Source organism: Capra hircus, chromosome 13 (assembly GCF_001704415.2).
Source record: "Capra hircus breed San Clemente chromosome 13, ASM170441v1, whole genome shotgun sequence".
NCBI lineage: Eukaryota > Metazoa > Chordata > Mammalia > Artiodactyla > Bovidae > Capra > Capra hircus.
Window position 1 is genome coordinate 71,768,832 of NC_030820.1, and position 6,908 is coordinate 71,775,739.

At 46.4% G+C, this 6,908-nt stretch overlaps 1 long non-coding RNA gene across 2 annotated transcripts; it reads left to right on the forward strand.

Annotated features, from left to right (window-relative positions):
• Positions 2,056-6,621, forward strand: LOC102191351. Of its 2 annotated transcripts, none has more exons than XR_001919077.1 (3): positions 2,056-2,469; positions 3,393-3,472; positions 6,386-6,621. It is a non-coding gene; the product is annotated as an uncharacterized LOC102191351 (long non-coding RNA). The 2 variants fall into 2 exon arrangements; XR_310500.3 differs by having other exon boundaries at positions 3,396-3,472.

The following is a 6,908-nucleotide window of genomic DNA, read 5'->3' on the forward strand; positions in this document are numbered from 1 at the left end:
TACACAAACTTTTTTCTGGCACATAAGGCACTTGAGATGAAAAACTTAACTTGAATAAATGTTGTTTCAGTTTCACACTTAAAAAAACAACAAAGCAACCACAAAAAAGTGATGGAACTTGGCCTAGTAGGTAATAGCAACAAAAAAAAAATTGTTGGAGATTTTATTTAGTGAACTCAAATACATCTCTGATAAGAGAAACGTTTGTGTCAAAACAAAAAGGACTTAACATAGAGTTACCCATGGGTGACAAAAGTTCTCCCCTCCCAAAGAGCAAGGCAGAAAATTAAAATTTGTGCTATCTTATGACAGATCAGGAGAAGGCAATGGCACCCCACTCCAGTACTCTTGCCTGGAAAATCCCATGGACGGAGGAGCCTGGTAGGCTACAGTCCACAGGGTCGCTAAGAGTCGGACACAACTGAGCGACTTCCCTTTCACTTTTCACTTTCATGCACTGGAGAAGGAAATGGCAACCCACTCCAGTGTTCTTTCCAGGAGAATCCCAGGGACGGGGGAGCCTGGTGGGCTGCCGTCTCTGGGGTAGCACACAGTCGGACACAACTGAAACCACTTAGCAGCAGCACCAGCAGCATGACAGATCATAGATCTACTATGTGGCTTTTGCTAAGTTACTGTTTACTTATAAAATCAAGTAAGACAGCTTTTCAAACTCTTCAGTAAAAAGTCCTAGAACACTACTTAATGCCTCAATGAAACTGAAGGATGCTGGAGAGAGTTTCAACCTCTTCAGCCATTCAGTTCCCCTTTCTGCAACCAAGGCTATTAATTTCTTCCGCTGCCTTCAAGAGACAGGAAGAAATATATACACTTTAAAAAGAATAATAAATCTTGCTCATACCAAATTTTAACATGCAGATGACACCACCCTTATGGCAGAAAGTGAAGAGGAACTAAAAAGCCTCTTGATGGAAGTGAAAGAGGAGAGTGAAAAAGTTGGCTTAAAGCTCAACATTCAGAAAACGAAGATCATGGCATCCGGTCCCATCACTTCATGGGAAATAGATGGGGAAACAGTGGAAACAGTGTCAGACTTTATTTTGGGGAGCTCCAAAATCACTGCGGATGGTGACTGCAGCCATGAAATTAAAAGATGCTTACTCCTTGGAAGAAAAGTTATGACCAACCTAGACAGCATATTAAAAAGCAGAGACATTACTTTGCCAACAAAGGCCCGTCTAGTCAAGGCTATGAAGAGCACCAAAGAATTGATGCTTTTGAACTGTGGTGTTGGAGAAAACTCTTGCGAGTCCCTTGGACTGCAAGGAGATCCAACCAGTCCATCCTAAAGGAGATCAGTCCTGAGTGTTCATTGGAAGGACTGATGTTGAAGCTGAAACTCCAATACTTTGGCCACCTGATGCAAAGAGTTGACTCATTGGAAAAGACCCTGATGCTGGGAGGGATTGGGGGCAGGAGGAGAAGGGGACGACAGAGGATGAGATGGCTGGATGGCATCACCGACTCGATGGACATGAGTTTGAGTGAACTCCGAGAGTTGGTGATGGACAGGGAGGCCTGGCGTGCTGCGATTCACGGGGTCGCAAAGGGTCGGACATGACTGACTGAACTGAACTGAACTCTACTAACGTTTCATCCTAGGGCTGTGCTCCTGTAGCTCACCATGTAAACGGTGAAAGGAATTAATCTCTTACGTGGCAAACGGTGACAAACAGCACGAAGGAAATTTGCAGCGTTAGGAGCTCGTTCAGGGCTGCTTGCTGAGTCACAGAAGGGGGTCAACCGTGCTCCCGGCCGTGACCGCCACAGCGTCGGGGGCCGGCGATGTACCTGCCTTGCTCCTGCTCCCTCTTGAGCATTTCTGTCATCGTCCTCCCACGATCTGAAACAGCAGGCTCCCAGCGAGCACGGCTCTCGAAGGGGCAGGACCGGAAGGATCGGCGGGCGACAAGGGTAAACGGAAAAGATGCGAGCGACCCACAAGCCAGCAGCCGGACTCCGAGCTCACCCTGAGAGCCCGCGCTCTTTAGTGACGTCAGGCGGCGCGACTCCCGCCATGCCTCGCGTGCGCCGGAACCGGGGCGCGCCTGAAAGTGGGCGGGCTGGGACTCAGGCGCCGGCTGTGAGGTTTAAGCTGCCTGGTTCCTTCCGCCTTTGTTTACTAGGTGAGCCGCTTCAAAACAGGTGACGTTTCTAATTCCCTGTCACTCGGAGAGGCCAGGGACTGCCAGGTGGACCCCGAGGCCTGATTTTCCCTGTCTTCACAGAGAAGAGCGATGTTGCCTCCAAGTGCGGCCCCGGATCCTGGCAGGGCTAGCCGGTGCCTCTGGACGAGGCCTTGGTGTTCGTCGTCCGTTCCCTCCCTGACTGTGTGCTCTAGCTCCGTAGTTCGTGACTTCTTCCTGCTTGATTGCTGAACTGCAAGTGGCCACGTTACAAAAGGAAGAACTAAGTGTTTGTGAAAGCTGATGCCCCAGAAGGCTCAGGGTAAGAGATCAGAGTGTGGGCTGGACTTCGTGTGTGTATAAAAGCAGCCCAGGTCCTGGCACTCGTCTCAATCTCATCCTCCTCATCAGGCATCCAAGAGATGTGCAGTAGATGGTTTCTAAGAGACCAAATTCTCATCGTTTGGACCTACTGTATAGCACTTGGAACTCTGCTCAATGTTATGTAGCAGCTTGGATGGGAGGGGAGTTTGGGGGAGAATGGATGCCTGTGTATATGTGCGGGTGAGTCCATTAGCTGTTAACCTGAAACTGCCCCAACATTGTTTGCTGATCAGCTATACCCCAATACAAAAAGTTTTTTAAAAATAACAAATTCTCACCCTTTGCAATTGCATAAATGAGGACACAGCTAGGGCTGGCATGAACCTGGACAAACCCAGGCAAGATTGATTGCTATGTTCTGTGGTAGTGACTCCACACTTCTCCCAGTGATTGAAGAGGGACCACTAGAGTCACGCCGAAGGAACATATCCATCCCTCCCCCAAAACTTATTCGTGTCCCTTTGTTATCCCATTTCTGCCACCGTTGTCACGTTAGATTGATTCTGTCACTACTGATTGGTTTGCAATTTCTAGAATTGTGTGTAAATGGAATCGGACAGTGTGTACTCTTTGTCTTCTTTCAGCATAGTTATTTTGAGATTGATATTGAACAAGTAATCCCTATTTATTGTCAGAGTGGATATATTTGTTTTATATCTGTAATTTGTTTACCCAGTTACCTGTTGGTGCACGTTGAGGTTGCCTCCAGTTTGGGCTATTACAAATAAAACTGTGTGAAAGGCTCCATGTGGACCTGGGCAGTCACTTTTCTTGGGTCCATGTGGCATTAACAGGTGTGTATATGTTTAGGAAACTGCTTAGCTGTTTCTAAAGTGATTGTGCAATTTCGTATTCCACCAGCAGTATTTGAGATGTCTGATGACTCCCCATTTTCATCAACACTTGGCGTGATTAGTCTTCTCAGTCAGCAGTTCTAATAGGTGTGTAAATCTCAGTCTTAATTTGCATTTCCTTAATGAAATAGTATTGAGCATCTTTTCATGTGCTTTGCCATTTCATATATTTTGAAGGTGAAGGGGGGAAAGCCAATAGGATTTGCAGGTAGATCAGATAAGTGAGGTGAGAGAAGAGTCAAAAATGTCTTCAACTCTGGTCAGTCCCTGAGTACTTCCTAATAGTTCTGTCCCTAACATGCACTGGCTGTTCCTTCAGACCACCTTGCAAATTCCTAAATCACCCAACTTTGAAGAGTCTTCAGTGACATGTTCGTTTGGTACCCACAGCCTTTGCCTTTATTTTCACCCTTAGAGATCTAATTTTCTGTTTACTCATTGTCTCCCCTGTCAGCTGGTGAGTTTCTGGAGAAGATGGATGGTTGGCTTGTCTCCAGATGACTCGCCCCTGGTGTAGCCTAGCCCAGTCATTTTGGCATATTTTCACAAACTCTACTCTTCAAAGTATGGGTGCTTTGCTTCAAGTTATCTGCATCAAGCTGTGTGATCATGGCAGCTTAACATCTGTGTGCCTCAATTTCCTCATCTTTAAAATGGGGACCTGCTGATTGATACCTGCTTCTCATAGTGAGAAGTGAGTATTAAATGCAGATGAATGCAAACCCTTGACTATGTTGCCTGGCCCATCGTGTCTTCGCCAGTAAAATCTAGCTATTATTTTCTGACCTGAATATTTGGCCAGTCCCTTGCTAGAGGACTGGTGGGCATCTATATTCTCAAATATACATGCTTTGCAAATAGTTATCCATAAAATCTCAATAATTTGAAAAGCGGATGGGGAAATTTCACTGTTGAAGTCTGATTTGTTGAATCAGATAATTGAATTGCTTCCCTGCCTTGAAATGGGAAAGTTTCCCATTTCCAGTGCTGGTCCTGGACCTCTCATGCCTCTGGCCACCTGTTGCCATGATCTACAGTGATACCCTTGGGGGTGAGGCAGACGTTTTTTTTTTCTTTTTTAGCCATACCGCAAGGCTTTCGAGATCTTACTTTCCTGACCAGAGATTGAACACTGATCCTTGGCCTTGAGAGCACAGAGTCCTATCCACTGGACACGGTCAGGGAATTCTGTGAGCAGAATCTAATTCATCTGAAAACCATACCTTTGTTTCAAATCTCTTTTGATGGTCCTTATAAGACACAATTCAAACTCTAACATTCCAGTTCTCCAATTCTGTTCTGTGCCTTGCTAACAACTCTCCAGCCCAAATGTTAGCTTTAATATTTCATTAATTAATATTTCATTCATTCATTCAATTAAGAATGTGTAAAAGCCCTTCTGTGAGTTGCCAAGAGCCAAACATTATGGTCAAGCTCTGAAGCTAAAAAAGTGAACGCAGGAACTTCCCCAGTGGCCAGTGGTTAAGACTGAGCTTCCACTGCAGAGGGTGCACATTTGATCCCTGGTCTGGGAACTAAGATTGCACAGGCATGCTTTGCTGTGCAGCCAAAAAAAAATGTGAATGTGGGGTTGTCCCTGATCTTAGTGAAGTTGCTCAGCCATGTCTGACTCTGTGATCCCATGGACTATAGCTCACCAGGCTCCTCTATCCATGGAATTTTCCAGGTAAGGATAATGGAGTGGGTTGCTATTCCCTGATCTTAGGAGAGCAGTAAAATCATGGGCAGAAGAAGTATGGGTTGGGAGGACAAGGATGATAAGGAGGTGCTACCTGAATAGTCCGTAGGATCGCAAAGAGTCCAACACGACTGAGGCGATTTAGCACACACATAGTAGATGTGTGGTGGCTCAGAGGTTAAAGCCTCTGCCTCCAATGCGGAAGACCCAGGTTCGATCCCTGGGTCGGGAAGATCCCCTGGAGAAGGAAATGGCAATCTACTCCAGTATTCTTGCCTGGAGAATCCCATGGACGGAGAAGCCTAGTAGGTTACAGTCCACAGGGTCGCAAAGAGTCGGACACGACTGAGCGACTTCACCTTAACCTCATCTTACGGTAGATGGAGGGGAGACGGCTGGCAAAGGGACTGTGATCCTACTTACCATTTGTGACCCTGTGGACTGTAGCCTGCCAGGTTCCTCCAACCATGGAATTCTCCAGGCAAGAATACTGGAGTGAGTTTTCAGAGGCTCTTTCTGACTCAGAGATCAAACCCAGGTCTCCTGCACTACAGGCAGATTCTTTACCATCTAAGGCACCAGGGAAGCCCACTTATCACTGACTTGCTATCAATCAGTGTTTGATTTGTGTCTAGCCTGATGCTGCACCCGGAGCATTTAGTAAGTAGTTTTGATGCTGTCTTCCTAAGCAGGGGCAAGCTCTGGGTCTGGAGCCTGAGGTGGGGCAGATTGTGAAATGACCAAATGACTGAAGCCTCCCTGTCCAAAGAGGCATGTGTGGAAAACGTTTCCTGGTAGAGTGTAATCTGTATGTTATCAGTCCTGGGCCCAGGGACCACTCCCAGCTGTGGCTGCACCCAGGACACTTGGAGTCCTCTCTCCAGGGGTGTCTGTTGGCATGATGATAACTGGAGTAGACACACTTGTGCAGATAACCAGATTCCATCTGGTCCCAGAGTGACCTCCCTGCTCACTGACTCCAGGCTTCTTAGGCTCTGGTGTAGACAAAGAAAGTCACCTGAGTCACTTCAGTAAACAAAGGATGTTGTGGCCGTCAGCCACTGCAGCCGCCCCTGACAGTGTACCCTGAGAAGATTCAGGGTGGAGAAAAATAGGATACTGGCTCTAGATAGTTAAGGAGCATCAGATGAATAATTTCAATACACCTAGACCCTGGGATCTTACTGTACGTAGAAAAGCGCTAAATTCATTAACTTGAGATGTTTTCTTTAATTAGCAATAATCATTTGATGTTCTGACCCCTTGTTTTTATTTTTTGTTTTATAAAAACTCCTGTATAGGAAATTCCCTGGCAGTCCAGTGGTTAGAAGTTGGCACTTTCACTGCCATGGCCCTGGTTCAATCCTCGGTGGAGAAATAAGATTCCTCAAGCCACGAAGAGTGGCCAAAAACAAAAAACGAACAATTTCTTGGCTCCTCCCTTACTTCTTCAGAACAGTCCCCTCGGAGCTATCCGAGAGGCTGTATGCCAGTCTTAAGTCCTCAGTAAGTCCTCTGAATAAATTGTGATTCTCAACTTTTAGGTTGTACATGTTTTTTTCATTCAGTAAATGTATTGGTCAACTGGCAACTGGAGACAGCTGCTTCCTATCTCTGGCATTGGTCAAATACCTTGCCCAAGGTGCCAGTGTTACAGCAGGTAGGTAAGTGCAGAGAAACGGGAGCAGGGGCCAAGTGGCAGGAAATCGCGCACCTTGTAAACAGCGGGGTTCCATGGACAGACAAAAGCAGGAACCTCCAGACTGACAGGAAACCACACATTTTAAGTGATGTGTGTCCTGGATGCAGACAAAGAAAGGTGAC